This window comes from Chamaea fasciata, unplaced genomic scaffold, assembly GCF_029207755.1.
Source record: "Chamaea fasciata isolate MVZ Bird 193981 ecotype frontalis unplaced genomic scaffold, bChaFas1.0.hap1 SCAF_1, whole genome shotgun sequence".
NCBI classification, from domain to species: domain Eukaryota; kingdom Metazoa; phylum Chordata; class Aves; order Passeriformes; family Sylviidae; genus Chamaea; species Chamaea fasciata.
Genome location: NW_027094086.1, coordinates 130,928,782 through 130,951,223, shown reverse-complemented (window position 1 = coordinate 130,951,223; position 22,442 = coordinate 130,928,782). Strand labels below are relative to the sequence as shown.

Genomic DNA, 22,442 nt, shown 5'->3' with positions numbered 1-22,442 from the left:
TTATGTTGCTGACAGATGCTGTGTATCTCTTCTCAGCCTGTGTTTTCCCATTCCTGAAGGGGGAACACTGTGAAGCAGTGCTTGAACAAGGAGCGATGAACTTGCAGAGGGATTTTATGCTCTTGACAGGTACAGGAGGAGGACTCATGTTTTAACCTTTCAAGCTGTGACCAGAACACCAGGAGCAGAAGTTGGCCAGCAGGGACCTGAAATCTCTGTTGAAGGAGAGAAAGTAGCATGAAGAGGAAGATGACCCTTCTAAAGCTGCAAGGTCTGCATTTGCAGCTGAATAGGTTGTCACTTTATTCTGCATATTGTAGGTGCTACATGAGGTACTTGCTTGTTTGTCTCTCAGGAACTGAGGGAATAAATTGAGCAGTTCAGTGGCTCTTAATTCTACCTGCTTTATTGTTTGCAGTAGCTGAAAAATGTACAACACTGCAGGAAATTGTCTGTCTTTTGAAGAGAAACTACTAAAAATGTCAGACATGACAGGCAAGTGTACCACATAATTGCTTTCTGTCGGTTATGAAATTAATCTCCCCAGTATATTAGGACCAAAAGAAGCATGAGCAGTGAATCCTGTGAATAAGTTACGTGTTAGAAAGTACTTTTATTTGAGAATTGTTTCAGGGATCTTACTGCTGTATTTAGTCCTACCCATAAGGTCAGAGTGCAATAGTGCGAAGGAGTAGTGTAAGATTTCTCACTTTTTAATACCTGCTCCTGTGTTGCTTTGACTGAATTTTAAATGAAAAAAAAATTTTTCTGTAAATGATGCCAACCTTTTCTTTGAGCCATTAGAACACTGAATTAATCTATTTAACAGATATAGTGGTAGCCTGCTCACCTTCCTAAGATGTTGTGACATCTTCCAGAGACTCACATGAATAAGGGAGCGGATGCAGACCACTTCTTCTATGATTTTTCATTCAAAGCAGTAATCGTGTGGTTTTATTTTTTCTTTTTTAACTTTTAGCCTCTTCCTTTTTGTCACACTGGTCACACTGTAGGAAGTGTAACATAGGCCTGTGTCAGTACCTGCTGACTTCAGTGGGAAGGTTCTCAGTGTTTTCAGTGGTTTGTGGATTGGTTTCCTCTGTCACAAAGTATCAGGTCTTGCCTGTTTTCAAAGTTTTTTGAGTAAGGCACCTTCTCCTTGTGCCCTTAAACGTACCTTATCTATTCTCTGAAAACAGCAAACTGTGAACCAGCCTCCCCCCACAAAGTAGCTGCCTTGTTTTTCAAAGCAACCTGAGTTTCACTCTCTGAGTGTACGTTCTGGCACAGTTCGCATCTGTTTTGTTGTTTTAGGCAAAGCACTGATTATCTACACTGAATATCATGATAGAAAGTGAACACCTCTGAGGAGCAGCACTACATGAAAAGAGCAGTCTAAAAACAAAATAGTGTTCCTTGAGTGAACATTTTATTTGTAATGAAATACAAGTAGTTCAGTAGTTTTTCAAAGTTTAGATTAATAATTTCCAGCTATGCAGGCTGGCTTTGATGTATTTGGACCACTGGTGTAACAAGTCCACTCTGCCTTATAATGATGGAACCAATTTATATTTCGTTACAATGTGATCAAGGCCAATAACAAGTGGCTGAATTGTAGCATATTTCTTGGAATAACAGCCAGTGTTGATGTTCTGACTAAACCCATCTCAAGGCTGGTGGTAACCTGCTCCTTTGCTTAGCCGCTTGCTATTATGATTTATTTCTAAATTACTGTCAGTAGTCACAAGCTGTTGGTTCTTGTCCTTCTGTTGTTCATTTCTCTGAGCTCTTAAATCATGTTTTGAGTCATTTGGTCATATGTATGCGCACTAAATAAATTAATATCAACGTCACAATGAAATCAAAAGAAAATAATCTTCAGACTCAAAATAAACATGAATTTCTTTGACTATTGCTTCTTTATAGTGAGTTTTATTGCTATTGTTTAGCTGTAGTTTAGTGTTAATTTTTACTGATATCAAGAGCACTTTTTTTTAAAGGCCATCTTTCTTAAGAGATTAGGATTCTGATTGTGCCTGCTGCATGCGTAATGCCCTTTGACTTCACCCAGTAACTTTGAAGCTGGCTGACACCAGGTGCTTGGTGGAAAAGCATGTGAGCTGGCTGAGGGGTAGAGATAAGAATCTCCTCTAATGGAGAAGCTGAAATGCAACTTCTTGTGAGCATATGAGAATGCGGTTGGAGGTGTTATGAATACTCTGACTTCAGCAAAATCCTTAATACTCATCTACTCCTTACTACATTTGGACACTCCTCAGAGTGTCCAGCTCTGAGGAAGCCAAATTTCATTTATTTCACTTATGGAACAACTTCTGTGTGTTTGAAGTGGAAGTGTGTGAAAGGGGAGGGAGTTCTGCCAAGTTACTTCTTGATTCTGTAATGTGCTTGTTCTCACAGTCTCTCTCACCCCAAATAAAAAGGCTACTCCCTCTGTGGGATGTTGGCATGAAAAATGTCTTGGTTTAAAGGATACCCATCTCTGAACCAGAACTTTTGCGCAGAGATTATTTTGACTTGGAACAGTTAAAGGAAAGGGTGTAGTTGGAAAAAAGTTAAGCTTTGTAAAGCATGAACAAGAGGCATGTGAATGCTATAATGCAGGTGGCACATAATACACTAAATAACTTTTCTGCATTTTTTACTATTTTATTTATAGTAAGTAGCTTGAGAGAGAAGTGCATGGATGACAGAAAGATAAAAAACCCTTAAAACTGAATTGGGAAAAAAACACCAGAAGTATAGGTGTCAAAGCATTTTCTAAATAATACCAGGGAACTGGGTCAGAAAAACTTCATCTGGTGGTTAGGTTACTTTGCCAAATGTGTACAAAGGTGGTTCAAGTGTCTGGAAAAATGTGTCTGTTCAGATGTATTGTCACAAAGCAAATGAGAGGAAACATAATTCCAGACAGAAGATAACTCAGGATTGGAAGTCGTTGCTTTTGAAGTGTTACTTGATGCATGACACAGGCAAGTATTTTTTTGGTGACAACAAGGAGGTAAAGGCTCAATAATGTAATCTGATGCCTCCTGCAGGAGGACCACCCTCTTGTGTTAGAGAGGTCTTTGTGTTTCTGATATAGATCTTTCCAGACTGCCTCCTTTGGGAGGGGAGATGGGTGGGGATGATGTTGTCTCCTGAGCCTGTACATGACAGAGATTTCCCAGGAGATGGTTTTTGTTCCTACCACTCCTAATTCTATGCCTTCTTTTCCCCAGTACTGTTCTCTTACACTTCTGAGGATCTGGTGTTGGTCCAGTGGTTCCCCAGCAGCAGATGACTTAGACATCAGCTTGCCCAACAGATTTACTGATCTCTGCTGCTGCTTCTCTTGGAAGCCACTCCAACAAAACCCAAATCCGAACTGTGTCCTAGTTCTTGGAACTGGTGTGTTATGCTAATGTGTGTGCGTCTGCAGCAGAGTAGTGCCAGCATTTCAGGTCTTACAAAGTTGTTCTCATCTGCTTAAAGGGAGAAACTGTTTCCTCTAGATTGGTAATATTATTAGCAGTTGTGTTTCAGGTGAGTCTTATAGTGAAGGGCATGAGTGGAAGAGAGCAAATACTGCCATTCTGCTAAAGCTTCTTACTGCATTATCTGTGGTATAGATGTGCCTTCTGTGGGACAGAAGGGGCATTGTCCTGTAGAAATGCTAGTTTGTGAAACTTCTGGTGGCTTAAAGAAGCCCAGCTCTTGGACAGCCTTGCATAATTTCTCAGAGAATTACTAATATTTATATAGTGATCAGGGTTTCCTGTCACTTGCCTGTGCTATGTTGCACATGGAAATAAATCAGGTTCTGGAAGACATGGGACACTTCAGAAACAGATCTAGGTGACCCCAATGCAAACTGGTTAGTAATTGAGAAGTGGCAGGAAAGCCACCAAGAAAAACTGACTATGAAATAGCTGTTTGAATTTGTCAATTTCAAGGCTTTGAAGCAAAACCCGAGACCATGTGGAAGGTTTTGAGATTTACTTGGCAGTGACTACACCCATTCAGTACAGGAATTGTTCTTAATGTTGGGGGATAGACCTGACCTTTAGAAGATGAAAGTTTGAGATTAAAGCTCTTTCATAGCTGAGGAAGAGCTTTCATCTTGGTGCATCCCATACATCTGTTGAGTGGCAGTGGTTTGAATTTTTGCCGCAGCATCAGTATGTTCAGTTGTATGTTCTTCTGGCTGGTGTGTTTGGTGAGAGTGCATCCTACCTTTTTGAAAGTGTGTAGTATTTTCATGACATAAGAAAAGTGATTGAGTGTTAACCTGCTTACTCTCCCCTTTCTCTGTAGAAACTGGATAGAAGAAGGGTTCATGTGACTAATTAATACGCCTGCTTCCTTTGCTTAACTTTTCTTTGAAAATGGATGGAGCAAAGCAGCAGAACTTGTTCTGAATCCATGTCTGCTGCAGTGACTGGTGAGGATTTGGCAAAAATGCTGACATATACAGCTCTGTTGTGATCTGCAGGCAAGTGTTTTAGCTATCAGAGAAACACTGTGAAATGAGGATGAATTTCCAGGCCTACTTCTCTCACATGTGCATGTGTATTTTGGGATGTTTCTGCTCATCAGATGAGAGAGTGTATGCATTCCAGGAATGTGGAGTCTGAATATAAGCTATTATTATTTTGATGAAGTATGCTTGCATGTAAGTCCTGCTGTTTATATTCTTGGGACATACGGGATAAAGTAATTTATTGATAGATTAAATAGAATAACAAAGCACAACATGCTATATATGGAATCCATATCTTCTTGTTCTTGGCCTTGTGGGCAATCTCCTGATTGTGAGGCAAGAAATAATCATGCCACTTCCTTGATAGGTCTGTCTCTTCCATCTGCTTTGTACTTAGACATTATTGCTTTTGTTCTTTTTTTCTTCCAAGCCACACTATGAACAGACATAAGACTATACCAAAACCTTCTTATCTTGAAAGGATCTAAACGAAAATTATCTCTGTCTACATTTTAGCTTTCCTGAGAGATTCTGCATGTATGCTGCCTCATTTGCTGTGTGTCACAATACTGCTGACAACCATATATTTGCAGGATCCCATCCACAGTAATCAAAGTTGTGAGTCAATTGACATCTCTTGTCAATTATTTGGAAGGGATAAGAAAAAGGAGATTACAGGCTTATTCAAACAAAATGGATTTTATGTACATAAAACAATGTCATTTTGGTGATATTAAGGCTTAAAGAAATTGTTATTACCTTACACCTCTTTTTCTGTGTGTTGCGGAATTTATCTTTTTCCCTTCTAGCAAACTTTTCTACTTCTAAGCCAGTTGAGTCAGAGTCCTGCTAGTACTTCCTATGTTCGTTTCAGGTATGGAAATTCTCCTTATCAGGTTTAAAAATTCAAACTTGAATATTACAGGTTATTTAAATATGAAATATTGGCAGTAATTTAATAAGTAAAAATAACTGTGAATGCTGCTTAAGTGAAAACTTAAATGATGGAAGCAGGACTGCTGAGACAGCACATAATGCATAATAACCAATTGTAAGTAACAACTGGAATTGATTGTATTTGAGGCCCTCTGAGGTTATTACTTCACTTGAATTAAGTTTTTCAGTAGAATCCAGGTGTTCAGTGTTCACCTTCTTCAGTGCTGAAAAATAAAAACATTACTGGCTTTGGAAGATGTTCACTGCTATGCCAACCCAGGAAATCCAGTGACTTACAATATTTTTGTTACTGCCATGTACTCAGCAGGGCTTTTCTTTGTACGTGGACTTCTTTGATAGCTCAGGTGTACAAAAAGGCGTTCTTCCATATGTATGTGTTTGAGGAATCTTCCTGTTTCTTTTAGGGAGGGTAAACTTCTTGTTGCCAGTACATTATTATTGTACACAATAACACTCAGCACCATTTTTTTTTTTAATAGATCTTTACCTTCCTTTTTCTCCACTGAGATGCACATTGAGTCTCAGGCATGGTGATCCTGAAACTGATCCTGAGGGTGGCTTCATGCTGTTCTTGGACTTGTTTTGTGTCATCTGTCTTGAAAATTCAACACTAAAGGAATTTGTCTGAGGTCACTTGCTGCGATGACTTAGGTCAGATATGCCCTTCAGCTTTGAGATCTGGAAGACTTTTCATTATCCCAAATATGTTGTAAGAAGTAGTGCAGAGGATGCATATTTTGGCTTATTTTTCTGAAATACTGTCTCAGATGAAGAATTTTTCTATTCTGTTTTGTTAAAAGGAGAACATGTTGAAATTCTTAGAGAGCTTAATCATTTTTTTTTCTTTATCTCTCCACTAACAGTTATTGTTGCTTTCTGACAGAGAAACAAGGTCTTCACTTGTTACTTTTTTTGGAAGTTCTATTAAGTTTGGTTATTTAGTTTGGATTTCATTTTCTTCTTTTTTGAAAACTACCTATGCACGCATCTGTCCCATCCCCTCATGGAACCAATATATCCATCCTTTTCTTTATCTTTTGAAATTGGTGGTCCTCATATTATAACAATTTCTGGTTTAATTTTGGTTATTTCCTTTTAACCAGTGTGGTAACAAAAGCTATGTCACAGTTCAAATACAGTGCCCACAGCTGTTGGTTAGCTCTTAGGCACAGACATGCTTCTTTGCTTTCCTCTTTTTTCTTTCCTGTTTGTGCCTCTTTTCACTTATAGCTTAGTCTCAGTGTAGTTATCTGCATTCACTATATGCCTTTATGCAGTTTGTCCTGTTCTTAAACTGGTGGTGTCACCTTGTCCGTGGTGACAAGGATGTTCTGAAGCCCTTGCCAGTTGTTGAGTTAGGTGCAGGGATGCAGAGCCAGGGTGGGAGCTGCTGTCCTGAGTGGAGTGGGCAGGGAGGTGAGGGAGCACCTGCGGGCTGCTGGAGGCTGCTGGCGCTGGCAGACCCTGGCAGAAGCCACACAAAGTGTGGGTTAGTATCTTTCATTTATTTGTTGGCTTTCTAAACAGTCAGATTTATTAAATGATCTCCAACCTGCTCTCCTTTGTTGATGCCAATTACTGATGCAGTTTTACAGTTAAAATAGCAATCCATGCTTGCTCAGTAAAAGGTTTTTTTAGCTTATCCATGTGAAGAATGATGCCTGTTCCATTTGTCAAATTCATTGTCATTCTTACCATGTCCTGTTGTTCAGATGTGGGAAGTCTCTCATGACTGCAGGTTTGCTTGGTTTGGAGGGAAAAAAAAGGGTTTTTTTGTTTAAAAAAGAAAGAAAAAAGCAGTGATTATTTATGTTAGCTCTTCATGCACAGAGAGGAACCAGATACAAACAGGATGTTTGTTAGAGGCATCTCCTGATGACCTTGGAGATGCACAGAATTCCAGAAACTAGAGGACAGCATCTGGAGAAATACTTGAGTGGCTGGTTTGTTTTTTTTTTTTTCACTTATTTAGTTAGTTATTACTCTGGTATGGCTCAGTTAAATGTGATTTGTCTGGCCGTCATCAAATCATGACAGAAGCTCAGATAAGATGAAGGGAAATGCCCAATTTGCTTCCCCTTCAAAAAGATATGCTGCAGCACTTCAGGACTTTTTCTGTTCAAATCAGGAAGAAAATGTTTTTTTTATCTTTGAAAGTAAGTTTGCAGTAACTAAGCAGTTACAAGTTAGACTGCATATTTTTTATATCTTAAGAACAGGTTTTTTTCAGTGGTGTGGAGAGAATGCTATCATGCACTTTATATGGGCATGTAGTCAATGGGCTTAAACTATGTTTGTGATGATATTCAACAACACAAAGCTATGATATTCAATAAAATGTTTCTTCAAAAGTAAAAAAAAAGTTACGAAAAAATTCTATCATATTTGAACAAATACTGTCATCTAACACAAGAATTCTTTTCTTAAAGTTCTGTCTTACCCATTAATTTCGACACTGTTCTAACTGAGATGCCCTGGTAGGTTTATTCCCAGCACTAATTATTTCATTCATCCACAGGTGGGGCAGAAATGATGTAGACTTTTACAGTCAAAATGATGTTTCATTTTGGTTTTGTCAGTTAAGCTTCAGAGAGGACACCAGTGTGAACCCCTTCCCCTGGGACCCAGCAGAGCTCATGAGTATATTTAAAACACACTGCCGAGGAGGTGATTTCAAGAAGCTGCTGGGGTTCAGTGGTGATACAAGACTTTGGAGCAGATATTCTACTGTGAGTGGATCTTTATCTTGGAAGCCTGTGTGAATTTGGTTTATTTTATTGTTAAGATTTGGAAGAAATCCATCGCCGTCTTCCTTGTTCAGTTTCTATTGCTTGTGGAAAAATCAGAGAAGGCCTCTTGGAGAGGAAGGCAAAAAATGGAAGATGTAATTATTTTTTCTTGTGCCAAAGAATATAGATGGAATAAAAGACATTTGGTTGAAATATATTAGTTATAATCTGAGTTTACTTCTTAGCCTTCTTCAAGATTTCAAATAGTTAATCAGGAAGAAATTAGATTAAAACTCTCATCATTCACAACCTCACCATTTTGTCACTGGACCATGTAACTCGCACTCATGGTGTGTCACTAGTGGTGTGAGCCACTCTGAGAGACAACATCCAGAATAAACCCCATGTCACCCACCATGGCCTTTAACTGGGTACAAGATGGAATTTTTTCTGGAGTTAAAAAAGAGACTCAGTCTCCAACTTCAGACCACACTGTTTATTAAAACCTATTATGTTTGGAACTGACCAGCTTTGCAGAGAAGAACCTGGGGATCCTGGTGGACATGAAGTTTAATGCGAGCTTGCAAGGTGCCCTTGCTGCCAAGGTGGGTGCTGGTGTCCTGGGGTGCACTGGGAGAAGTGAGGAGTATTGCCAACAGGTGAAGGGGAGGTGATTCCCCCCTTCCACTCAGCACTGCTGAGACCACACCTGCTGTACAGGTAGTTCTGGGTTCCTCAGTGCAAGAGAAACATGAAGAAGAGCCTCTTAAGTGATTAAGGGACTTGAGCATCTCTCCGGTGAGGAATGGCAGAGAACTGGGACTGTTCAGCCTGGAGAAGGTGCAGTGGGGAATCTTACCAATGCCTGAAGGGGGAATGTACAGAAGACAAAGTCAGGCTCTTCTTAGTGGTGCCATGTGACAGGACCAGAGGCAGTGGGCATAAACTGAGACAGGAACTGAAAACCTGTGAACATTAGGAAATGCATTTTTACAGTGAGAGTGAGCTAGCAGAAAGAGAAGTGTCCCATTCAGGCTGTGGAGTCACCATCTGTGGAGAAGCCATCTGGACAACCTGACCATCCTGTGCACTATGATTTAGGTGGCCCTGCTTGAGCAGATGGGTTGGACCAGATGACCTGCAGAGGAGCCTTCCAATCTCCACCATTCTGTGACTTGTGAACTTTCTACAGGCTGCCTTTTTTTCTGCATTTTTGAAGCTTTTTGCATTGCTTGTGTCACATGTAGTCGATTTATTGTTAGTTTTGTCATATGTGATCACCTATAATATTCTAATTGTTTCTGTAAGGAAAAGTGATTTGCTTCATCTGTGATTCCATATGGTATGTTGCAAATAATTGAGGTCCAAGTACTATAAAGACTGTAAGAGATGCTGTTTCAAGCTACTTGTTTATAAAAGCTTAGAAGAAACACAATTGTGAAGATTCCCTAGAAACATCTGTAATAAAATGTTTACCTTTAGAAGCTCATTCCTATCCACTGCTCGTCTGCCAGAGACACCCCTGGAAAAGTCCTGTTTCTTTCCCTCCCCAAATCCCAACACTTGATACTCCAGGGCAAGCAACACTGAGCTTATTGCTGAGGTTTGAATTTTTTTTCCTCTTACAGGAATCTGTAGCTTTACCTCTTATCAATTGTTTCCATGAAGAATTACAAAAAAGAGGGCTCTTGTGCTGTTTGTTTTAGCATGCATAATATGTTTATTTAAGCTTCTTTTCTGCCTCTTCCTCCATAAGGTTAGTTTCAAAACCAAGAGACTCTGAGGGAATAACCTATACATGGAAATCACCTGTGTTTATGAGCCTTAAAAAACCCCACATGCTTCTGACAGAAATAAAGTATCTTTTGCCTGGAATTATCCCTTCCTAGCAATGTGCAGTCATTTTGAGGCTCCAGATAGGTTTCTCTGGAAAGAGGAGACATTTGCTGCCAGCAGCATCAGAGCAAAAATAAGCTTTGTCAAATACCGGGAATTCTGCACCATGTCTTGAGTATTCGCTTTGTAGAGGACACTGGGAAGGCTGGAGAGGGATAGCATTAGAGAAAAGTGAAGAACTTTTTTCTGATTAGTAATGGGTCTAGGCAGTAGGGTGGGGAGATATTTTTCTAACATGTAGTTCTTTCTCCATAAACCTAGGGAAAGGGGGAATATCCCATCTCATTTACTGCTGCTGTGTGCAATTTTTTACCTCGGTTTTCACATTTACTTCTTCCTTATGTTTCTAACTTTATATGGAGTTGCGTGGAGCAAATGCAGGCTAGTTGAAACCTCTCAAGTCTTGACCTGAAGTGTGGCCTTTAACTGCTTCTTACGGTGAATTGCTCTGATTATAGGCTTGTTCCTGAAATGTTTCCAGTTCTGGAATTGGCATTAGCATTAAGAAATATCCTGTGGAAAAAAAAGTTGGGGAAGCAGAGTCTAGCCAGAATTACTCATTTCATTGCACTGGCTGTCAACAGGACTCCTGGTTGTAATTTTGGCTTTAACACTTTGGGGTATAATGCTTGATTTCTAGGAAAGGGTCTGTGAGTTGATAACGGGGCTGTATTCTTAATTTGAAAAGGCTGTCTTGTGCTTCTAAGTTCTTTGCTTATGCATAAAGCTGCTGTCAACATCAACAAAGCACAGCTGAATGGCCTCTACTTTTGAAAGAGTGGCATACCTTTATTTCACTTTTCTGCCTAGACTGGCACATGATCACGTGTTTTACTATTTTATTCCTTTCTCTTTTTTTCAGTTTACCCTTTAAGAGGTGAACTGCCTTATATTGGCTTGCATTTTTGGAATTGCTGCCATTTTGTAGGATGACATGCATCTTACTAACTGGTTCATGAAGCTCTGTCCTGAGTACCAAACTTCTTCAGTAGAATAGTTCAAAAGATTATGCTCATTATGCTATAAAATGGTACCCTTAGGCTCCTGTGTGATCAGGGTGGGGGATGCTTTAAAGCTGGGCTATAATTAAGAGTGCAGTAAAACAGATTTATTATTAATTTAAGTTTTTAAGAGAAGGGAGCGAATTATGTTCACTCTTGCTGCACAGTTTGGAAAAGAAAAATATGCATTAATAAACAATATGTCTGTAATTAATTAATGGTCCCCTGGAGAGGATTTTCTCCCGAACTAGTTATTAGTGTGTAAAATACTAAAAAATTAATCCCAAAACTTATCCTGAAAAATCAGCTATGAGTTAGTGAATTGTGGTCATTAAAGTAGAAATTTTTTTCCATTTGTTTGGTTTGGGTTTTTTTTTTGTCTTAATGGTCAAAGTTAACAACCGAGACAAATGCAAAACAAAGCACCAATGCTGAGGTGCATTTTGACATTTCTAATTAATGTCCCGTGCCACTAAAAACATCATAAAGCTCTCTCTGGAATTAATGTGAGCTATAAACCTATTGTTTGCTCTGGATTTGAAGATGACTATTGATTACTGTTTTGGTTTTTATTACTTAGGAAGATATGGGCAGGACCTAAATATTAGAATCCTCAAATTCATCATTCCCTTTGTTTTCTGTTATCCCTTTTTAATCTTCTGCTGTGCCTGTTATTTTCCTCCCTTTCTAGATAGACTGATAAATCTCTTGAATTTGATCACAAAAACAAATTTCAAAACCCCTCTGTTCTGGTAACCTAGATGGGGTCAGTGTTTTAAGTACCTTTTAATAAGCAGGTTACCATGCATTTCTCAGTTGGATTCATATTATTAGTCACTGAAGTAGATTTTAGTATTTGATTCCTAAATGCTTTGTAAAGCTTTTGCAAAGCATGATGTGCTCTGTCCTTTGCATGCTGAGAGCCTCACTGGCTTGCAGGGAAATACATGAACTTGTCAAAAATGTGCGTACTCATAGAATCAAAGCCTTAATTTGTAAAATGATACTTAATAAGAAAAATGGGCACAAGGTAGTAATTTTTCTTGTTGAAAACAATGGTTATTGCTCATGTAAATGTTAGCAGCCATGACTGATTGCTGACAAGAAGTGCAGAAGTGATTAACATGACAATATACAAATCATGTCATAATTTTTCTTTGTCCCTTGCAGCTGCGGCAGGTATATAAACTGGTCTTTCAGGTTTAGTTTAGTTCTTTTGGAAGAAAAAAAGTTGTTACAAAAAACTTCAGAGAGAAAATTAAAATTCTTCCATACTTAAGTTTTCCTTATGAACACTCTATTTATTGCTGCTTCAGCCCGATACCTATTTCATATTATTAAAGTGAAGCTTTGATGCATGCATAGGTATCTCCCCCCATCATTTTTCTCCCCCACTACTAAGTCTTGTTATGTTACGCTATGAACAGATGAACTCTTCTTTGGGCGTCTTCTAAGAAAATGAGTTTTCCAAGTTACGCTGCATTTATCTTTGTCTATATATAACTATAAAAAATGGGCTGGTTTTAAGGAAGTGTATGTTCAAGAAGTAGCAAAGGATATTAGAAATATTCGTAATGACTTTCAGTCTTTTAAGGTAATAAACACAAATCTGCTTGCAAGTGTAAGGGGAAATTTGGTATTTATTCTAAGGCTATACAAAGCAGTTGTATCCAAACGTGAATGCAAGTACAGAATAAATTAATTTCTGTCTCTAACACAGTATGTTCAAACTACGGATATTGATGTTAGGCAGGTTGGGTCTTTACTTGCTCATTGAATCCTGTTTTTATTTGTTATATCTGTTGTGTAAAAACTTTATACCATCTTTACTTGATATAAATGATTTCCCTCATGCTAACCAGAGGGATTTGGGAGAGGAAGCTAGCAGCTATGTAGCTAGTGTGTTCTCAGCTTTTCTAGATGATAGACTTGCTGTCCTACTCCTTCTCTGATTTTAACTTGATGCTTTGAAGGACTTGGGGAGGAGATAGAGGGAGTCAAGGATGCTTCTTCCTTTGCATGCCTTTACATAAGGTGTCACTGTTTTCTTTGCTCTCTCTTTGGTAGTCTATCAAGGTGCCCTCTGGAGTCCTTGGAAAGGCTTTGCTGGAAATGGACAACCCAAGTAGGGCAGTTAGGGGACAGCTGTGTTGTAAGGAGAAAGCAAGTAGAGTAGTATTGTTAAGCCTGGAAAAGACCACCAAGGAGAATTATGACAGGTACACAAAACTATGCATGTGGTGGACAAGTTGAGTAAAAGAAGAATTAGGCAGACAGAGGGAAGTTTTCTGTGGAGAGCTCCGCTGAGCTGACCTCATTGCCTCATATTGCTGTCTCTGCCTTCCTGCATTAAAGGTGCTTCAGCACTGGTAAAAGCCTTGGCAGGGCTTGGGGTGGGGGTGAGTTTTTCCCCAAGATGTGGGACAGTGAAGCACGTCTGAGGGCGACAGAGCACATGTTGGAGGAGGGGACAAATGGAAAAACATCTGGAGGTAACTCTCACTGGAAGGGTATGTGCACTCCCTCAACAGAAACCACAGAGCTTATCTATTGAGAGCCAGAGAAAGCGTCCTGGCTGAGTGGTTTCATCCAATATTGGCATTTTTATGTTTGGAGCTAGGGGCACATAAAAATCCCAGTGACATGGAAATGTTTCTTAGGGGTAATTTTGTTAAACAATGCTACTTTGGCTGGCAAAACTCCACGTGTTTTGCATTAGTTCATCTTTTACAGTTTCTGATTTATCTTACTCAAATGCTTGACATAAATAGAGGAAAATAATTCTTTTTGCAGAAATGAGTTGTCTCTTAGAAGAGAGCTGGAGCTGCTGACAAATCCATCGTAGAATAGCCTGGAGAGAGTAAAGAGAAGAACACTGAAGGAAAACTGGACTGTAGTGAAGATCTGGGTGTTTTCTAGGGAGGCAAAGATGTCTTATCACTTACATGGTATTCAAAATGTGACTTCATATTCAAGCAACACATTCTCTAGAGATTTTACAAACTTCACAAAAATGTTAATGAAAAGCAAGTGTTTTATTATGAAGTTATCTTCTTTCTGCCTTCTTGAATTCTTAAATATTTTAAAATAACCTACAACTAAACTGTTTTCTATTTAGTTTCTATTTGCATTCCTAGTCAGAATAGTTTCACCTTATGACTTGGATTTCCTGTGCGGTACTTCCAAATGGGACCATAGGGACTTGATGCTTTAATTTGTTTTCTATTCTATTTCCTGCAAGTTTGGCTATCTCTGTGGGCACTTTTTTTTGGTGTATATGTGCATGTGCTCTTCTGTTTAACATCAGGGAAGAGTTGTGAGTAAAGCCTCCTTTGCTGTAGAAGTGTAGTATGCCTTACTTTTTGAGCTGGGAAATAAATATTTTATCTGTTCTTCGAAGTACTGAGATTTCAGATCCCTTTTTTGTCTGTAATGGGACAAAAGGCCATCTCTCCTCTTCTTAAAGAAGATCCAGCCCACTCCAGATAAGCTGATAGTGTTTCAACATGTGCATCACACAGCCCAGCTGCGTTTTGTGGTCACCTGATAACATTCTCTTTTACAGAGATGAGTTGACAGCTCGGTCCAATTTTGGTTCTGAAAAATCCTTTCTTAATGGCATCTTTCCAGAAACTATTATGCTTTTGCAAAAAAGTGGAATATTTTTGACCAGCCTAATTTTCTGTATTTTTCTGTTTCTTGACTTGATACATGATAATGCTTCTTATTTAATAAAGATTATGTATAACTTTTGACATATTTTTTAAAGTTGTGCTTATCATCATCCGCATTTCAAAATCTTTTGTCTACAAGAGTTCAGTTATCTTGCTTGTAGCTCTCATAGTAATATACCACAGGCTATTGTATGTGCCAGCTTTGTTTTTCTGCTTTGTGTGTCTATTTTTGTGGAGTCAGTTTCATTTCCTCTTTTGTTATGTTGGTGCTTGTGCTTCAGAGTACCACTTGTGTCAAATTAGCTTGCTTCTTTTTTTTTTTTTTTTTTTTTTTTTCCCCCCCCAGATAAGAACACTTTTTTTTTATTTTCAGTCTGTAGAGTTTTTGCAGTGGTGATGCAGTTTGCACTTCCGTTGTTTGGGGTCTCACAGCTCTGCCATTAAACTTCAGCCTTTCCCTGGAGTTCATGAGTATGCAATGGAACGTCTCTGTGTAGAAAAGTGGCCGACAAAAAGTTCATCTGAAAGAAAATACTTAAGTTGGAAGAAACCTCAGTAGGTAGTTTTGTCTAGTCTCCCATTTGAATATTTTAGAAAATAATCTTGTAGAAAATACCTAGAAAACAAGGGAGGCTGGAAGAGTTGTAGTTCTGCTCTGAATTTAAAGAAATACAGAAGCCAAAAATACTAGGCAATATTCTCTCCTTTATAAGGATATTTTTTTCCTTCCAAAAATAAAGGTAAAATAAAAAAAAGAATAGGATGTACACTTCTGTTGGCATGCAGCCTCTTGCCACGGAAAAGTTATAGTTGTAGCTCGTATTTGCATAACACTGGAACAGAAACTGTAGTTACAGTATTATTGGGAAGAAATACTAGACTTGCTCTGTTTTGTCCCTAGTTGTTTAATTACTAAAATCTAAAGTACCTGCAGCACTTCCTAAAGATGCTCTGCACAACAGCAGAGATGTTTCTTGGTAGTCCAGGGTTCTGAACCCTACAAGACGGGGATTCTGAAAGTACTTTACAATACAGAATCTCTTTTTATTCTTAAGTATGCCCACATGATCTTGCAGTTGTATTAAATACTTTGTTTTCATATATAGAGTTTGAGAATATGATACTTCTGCTATTTCATTTCACCAAGTGATGAGTGTTTAAGTCTGTAACAGACGTATTTTAAGCAGCATGATAACTTCACATTTCACAAGTGTTTACATTAGAACTTTTTAGTCAAAACCCTATGTGGTGGGTTTAACCCAGAGAATAACTAAGCAGCTACCAACTCCTCCTTCCCACCTTCCCTCTCCTGCTCCTTGCAGTAGGATAAGAATTGGAAGAGTAAAAGCAAGAAAACCTTGCTGAGATAATGAGTATTTAGTGAGTGAAGGGAAGAAAACCCCCAAGTGATGTAAAGGCAGACACTCACCATCTCCCACAGGTAGAGTGATCCCAACAAGACTGAGCAGCAGCTACCTTGGAAAGTTCAAACCCCCAGTTTTCATGGCTGATCATCACGTTATGTGTCACAGAAAATCCCTTTGGTCACTTGGGGACAGCTGTCCTAGCTGTGTCCTTGCCCACCTGAAGTTCTTGCCCGCCCTCAGCCTATGTCACGGGGGCATTGTGAGAGGCAGAGAGGGGCTTGAGTCTGTGCTAGCACCATCAGCAGCAGAAACATTGCTGTGCTACATGTACTGCTTTGGCCATAAATACAAATAGCACAGATGGGCTGCTAAGAAGAAAATTAACTCCAGGCAGCCAGGGGCAGCACATGTTACCTTGTTGTTCGTTTTAGGTTGCTACAAACAGCAGAACTTAAATGCTTTGGAAGGGCATTAACCTTGGCTTTGCAATACTCTGGAGGCTGGAGCTCCTGCTCTGATGGCTCTAAGGGCACCATGTTTCCCAGAACAGCTGGCTTTTATGAAAGAAATGTTTTCTACTGTTACTGTTAAGTGAATAATGATACCAAATGGCATTAAACTGTCTAGTGGAAAACTTCTGATAATAACTGTTGTTTCTTAATACATTTTATATTAAACTTGAAAGGAGTATACTGATGTCATGACAGGTGTGTGTATGAATTTTTATATCCTGATCACACCTCTAGATTGTATTTCATGATGTGACTTGGAAGTTTGTTGGATCTTATCTTTGTTCATCTGGTTTTGTTAGCATGAGTGGTATGTGGTATTTTCACTCTACATCTTTGTGGGATTTCCTTGCTGGGAGAGGGTAGTCTCGAGGAAAGGTCTCAGAACACTGAAACCATCAGGAACAGCATTCTCATTTTCTTTCATTTGTCTAGCAAAGACACATTGTCCAGGACCTCTGTAGTTGTTTACAGATCAAAAAAGAAACAGTTGATCCATTCATGCCTTCTGGCATAAAGGCAGCTCATGTCTTACTCTCCTATCTGCCCGTTTTCCCAGCAGATTCTAATGTGCTGAATGACTTGCATTCAACAGAGACTGGCTAAAGAACAGGCACACAGCCACTGGTATGGAAAATGCCATAAAGGGGAAACGAGAGTATATTGTTTAGAAACATCTGTCAGAGAAGGCAAGGCCAGGCAAGGCCAGGCAAAGCAAGGCAGGGCTAGGTAAGGCAAGGCAAGGCAAGGTAAGGCAGAAAAAAACCCCAATTGGAAGTGGTTACACTCCATCTTTTATCAGGGGCAATGCTGAAGAGAGAATGGGGCAGGCCACAGATGGTTTCAGACACCAGCTGAGGGATCAGGATCTACAGGCTGGGTTAGAGGGGTCAACTAGATGATCGTACTGGCAAGCAGAAACTTGGAGAGGTGTTTGGAAAGATGGACCGCATCCTTTTCAGACAATTAACAGAAATACAAGAAGATGAAGTAATTCAAACAGAACCTAGATCTGATGCAGTCTACTGAAATATCATCTGTTTCTTGAAAATAAGGTTTTCATATGAAGTGAATCAGAATTTTATCATCCCCAAGGTAAAAAGTGGGAAAAGCAGAGAAAGGTAGGAAGGGTTCTGTAAGTGTACATGGAAAAAAATTATATTGAAAAGTGATTAAGTACTTCAAAAATGTCACTTGATCTAGGAATTGGGTTTTTAACATGAAGCTCTAAATGTGGCATAACAATGTCAGCACTCCATCTACTACAGTGATTTACTACTTCAATTATTTTAATACTGTGAGCCATCTCATTTGGGAGCTGCGGTTGACAAGAGCAAATTTCTGTTCGATGCTCTAGGAAGAACAGGAATTTCTGTTGTTGTAAGGCAACTCATTTCACATGCATTTCAACATTTACTATTCAAATAGTATTGAAGTAAAAATAGCTCCCATTAATTAATGAGAAAGAAATGTTGACTGTATTTGAAGAACCTCTGCCCAGAAGGGAATTTAAACAAATTTCAAAACATGCATGAATAATCAGAAATCTATGTGTTAAAGTTAGCCAATGTAGCAGGGTTGTTTCTGCAGCTTCATTGACATCTTTATTCAGTAGTGTATAGATAGTACAGGTGTGAGAAGGTATCTGAATGAATTTATGTTGGGGTCCATAAGGATACTGGGGGGGAAAAAAGATGTCTTGCCCCTCAGAAATTAAATCTGAACCCATGTGGAATTTTATAATAGGGCAGGAACATCTGATCCTTTCAAGATCAAAATAAAAAGTTTAGAGGGGCACATGTGTTGGTGGCTTGCAGGCAATTTAAGTGTCCAGTATTAGAGTAAAAGTTCTTCAAAGTCAAATTCCTGGAAAAGTTCATTAGTTTTCTAAATGTGATGTGAGGAAGTAGTTTAATAACTTATTGGGAGTAAATTAGTATAGGAACATATACTATAAATTCTATCAGCAGTTTGATCATCAATGCTATTTGTTTTCTTAGAAGGTAATTTTGTCAATATAAATTGAAATTGCTTTGATTATATTTTGGGGCATGACATTCAAGCAAAAGAGAGTAAGAATATGCCACTTCACCAATGCAATTTCCTGCTAGTTGTGGTCCTGAGGGCTTGTCTCTGGTAGATCTGATGAGGGAAGATAGTTAATTTGGTTTTCTGAAGTCTTTTTAGCTTAAAGTGCTCATGCAGAGGGATATAATTTTGTGTTGCACTTTCATCAATGGCATTTGTATTTGTATATCAAAAGCAAGTAGTGGAAAGGAATTAAATAATTGCAAAATAGAGCTTTCAAAAGTGATACTTTAAATGTTTTTTGAAAAAAAATTGGCTTGCTCTTGCTCCTTCTTCCCCTTTAAGCAGAAATAACCTTTTTTTTAAACTGGGTAGGCAGATTGTAGCACTTTTCTGTCACTGGAAAGTACACAGAATATAGTGGTTACATATTTTTAAGGGCAGGAGGTTTGGGACAGAGCCTTGCTGAGAGGAAGTGGGAAGTCCCAAGATGTTTCTTTTTCTTTCTTCCCTGGCTCTTCTGGGGAATGTCAGCCATCTGAAGTGAACTCTGCATGTTCAGAAAGTAAAACCTTTGCTAAAGTAGTTCTGCAGACTGTACAAATAAACTCTATGTGGCAGAAGGATGGCAGAGAAAATCTAAGATTGATGACATTTACTGTCACTTCCTTCAGTTTTGTAGCATTACTGAGACCCCTCTAAAAAGAAGAAATGCTTTATTTTTTGATATAAAGACTGCGTTTTGCATTGCTAAGGAATAAAGTGTGGGAAAGAGAAGGAGCAAGACACTATTATTTGTTTCATCCATCAGTGAGCAATACTTTGAGGGAATAAGCAGATTCTCCTATAGCTGTGCTCAGCATGTTGGAAAACAAATAGGACAAAGCCTCCCTTCCAGCACAGAAGACAGAAAGCAGAGTAAGAAGAATTAAAAAAAAAAATGTCCAGCCTGGCAATGTTACCAGAGTAAGAGAATCAGGAGAGGGAGATGATGGAGAACACAGGGAAAGACTTGGAAACTGAGTTATTAGTTGGGAATGTGTAGAGAGGCTTTTAATAGCATGTCTCTTTGGGTTTTTCCTTTCTGAATCATGTCATACCATTCATGGACAAGTCTGTGAGGAAAAACTATCCTCCAACCTTTGTGGTTTACATGTGAATGGAGGCAGCTGGTGGGAGTCATGCCAGAGGTTGCTGTTCTGCTGTCCAAATCAATTGCCTCTGAATTGCTTGCAAGGATTGAGCAAAATGGAGCTGGTATTGCTTTATGAAAAGTTTCTTTGGAAAAGGTGTTCTTGCGATTGTGGTGTTGTGTGTCTTTCAATGTATCAAACCAGTGCCTTATTTAAAGACTAAAGACATACTGATACTATGTTACTAAGGGAAGTAAAATCAAAACAGCTGTCTTTCAAAAAACCCTAGTATTTGATGGCTGTCCAAGTCTGTGATGTAGGTTGTAGGTTGTGAGGTTGTATCCACTGTTCCCCCCTCTGGATCAAGCTAATCAAATGATCTACTTCTTATTCCTATTTGGAGGGTAATGTATTCAAGTAGCATTGGGATACACACTGTGTTTTGGCAAGGCCATTTATTGTCTCCGCCAGTGATTGCTAAGAAAAGTAGTTTATGTTGATGGTAGGTTTTCAATCCCATGCCCCCTGAGCTGTCTTCATTTGATGAGCTAATTAATTAGTGGAGAAGAATGGTGCTAAGACCTTTGCTGCATAGCGCTGTGAGCATCCTTAGATGTGGAGGTGAATCGGGTGTGTAATCCTGGACAAACTGCTCGTCACTGGATCTGTGTCAACCCACAGCAGCTGCTGGTTTTGAACCTGGGAACATTTAGGCTTGATTGATTAACTGCTAAAATGATGTTAGCAGTAGGATTTGGATATATATTGGGCACCTGATAGGAACACATTCTTAATGTACACACCTGCAGACTGGTGTCTGATTTGAGATGGACGGGATATACTCCAGATGAGGTGAAGTGAAGCGTCTTTTTCCCATAACTGCACAGATCAGTCACATTCATGGGCATTTGATAAACTTGTGGTTGGAGCTGCAATATATAAAATCCTTTAAGATACCTGGTTGGCAGACTCTGAATGTCAGAGTTAAATGAGGAGGGTTGTAGTCTGTGCATGTGCATACCTTTGCATCCTTGGTTTCTGTGCATCTGTGCAGTGTTGGCTGGAGCCACAGGTTCAGAAGCATTTGATCAACAGTAAATACAGATAATTCTTTGTTCTTGTATTTCATTGCCACTGTATTCATACAGTGTTAGAAGGTACTTTTTCCCATTGAGAAGTTTGTAATGGCAGCCAGCTGAATAAATTATTTCTTTGGCTGAAGAGGCAGAGGTTTTTGAACAGAAGTCCTGCCTTCAAACCCGGGCAGCAAATGTTCCATACACGCCAAGTGCATGTTGTTGTGCTTTCCCTCTCAGATGTGGTAATTTAAAATGTAATCATGTGAGGGATTGTATTTATTTTACTCATGTGTTACTAATATGTGTAATTTAACAGCAAGCAGGGACATAAACTTCATTAAGATCCAGATGATAAAAAAAAAAATTGGCTGAAGTCCCTCCTCTCCTTCTAATATTGAAAGCAAAAAGTGGCACTGGGATGCACAAAACTGTGATTACAAAAGCTGTTGTTTTTTGCTGATTACTGCATTATAACCTAGGATGATGGAGCAGTGGCGTTAGAAATGGTCTTCCGCTTCTGCAGTCTCTGTGCTTGTCTACTGTGTATTTAGTTAGATTTGTTTGGTTTGTCTGCACTGGCACTTACGATAAAAAGTAATCCTTTGAAATGACCAAGTATTTTTTGCCTGCTGGGAGCAGAGTGGTGAGTGCCTCTTCTGCAGCTGGGGCAGGAAGTCAAAGAAGCCAGTTGAGTTTTTAGGTCTCTAAAAGTGAGGGAAAAAAAGTTTTTTTATGTTCAACTTAGTTTCTTCTCAGAGTTTCTGGATGAGAGTACCAGCTCTCATCCATTCAGAGAATTCATCAAAACTATAGTGTTTGATTTGTCAGTATTTATTTGAATTTTTGATTCTTTTATGCATATTAAAATACTTCTGATGTAGAGTTAGTTTGAAGGAATTGGTAGAATTTCATTACAGCTGTTATGAGATGGTTGGGGAGGAGGACTCAAAGAAACTAACATTACCTGCCTGTTTCAATCCTTAGGTATTTTTTAGCTGACTCTTAAATTCTGTATACTTTTTTGACAAAATGGTTCAATTATCTCAGACCATCTCTGCAGAACAGCAGCTCACTACAATATTTGTTATTGCAAAGTCAATCCTATAATGGTGGGAAATTCAAAGTGCACTTACAGCTGATGTGTAAATCTTTCATGTGTATTTTTTCACTTGATTGATTTAGATGGGACATCTAGATGAGAATCAATGAATAAACATATATACCTACATATAGTAAAGCCTGTAAATACCTAGGCTACCACCACTGGCACAGAGGACTTTTTAAAACACATGCTAGCAGACATTAGTGTGGATATCAGGTTCTCCTGGTTTAAGTCTCACTTATAGAAATGTGTAGCTACCTGTGTTCTGTGCAAATGAATGCTTTAATTTTGGGGAGTGGGCTACACTGCTTCTAAGGTGCAAATGTGTGAATCTGTTTTGAAAAAATGTATTCTTTTTCTTATATTTAATAAGCAGTGCCTGATACATAAAAAAAGCATTGCATTTGTGGTTTTTGTAAATGAAATACTATTTTTGTTTTTAAATTGGGGTAAAAGGCGTGTGAGAATGCAAATAAAAGGTAGTGGA

At 38.8% G+C, this 22,442-nt stretch overlaps 1 protein-coding gene and 1 long non-coding RNA gene across 3 annotated transcripts in view; one reads left to right on the top strand and one right to left on the bottom strand.

The window, feature by feature from the left end:
* Positions 1-22,442, top strand: part of CDK14 (cyclin dependent kinase 14) — a 338,037-nt gene that overhangs the window by 8,856 nt on the left and 306,739 nt on the right. The window lies entirely within an intron of this gene.
* LOC136291585 (uncharacterized) lies at positions 20,217-21,054 on the bottom strand. Its single transcript, XR_010721633.1, has 3 exons — positions 20,796-21,054; positions 20,578-20,703; positions 20,217-20,473 (listed from the first exon to the last, which is right to left on the bottom strand). It is a non-coding gene; the product is annotated as an uncharacterized lncRNA (long non-coding RNA).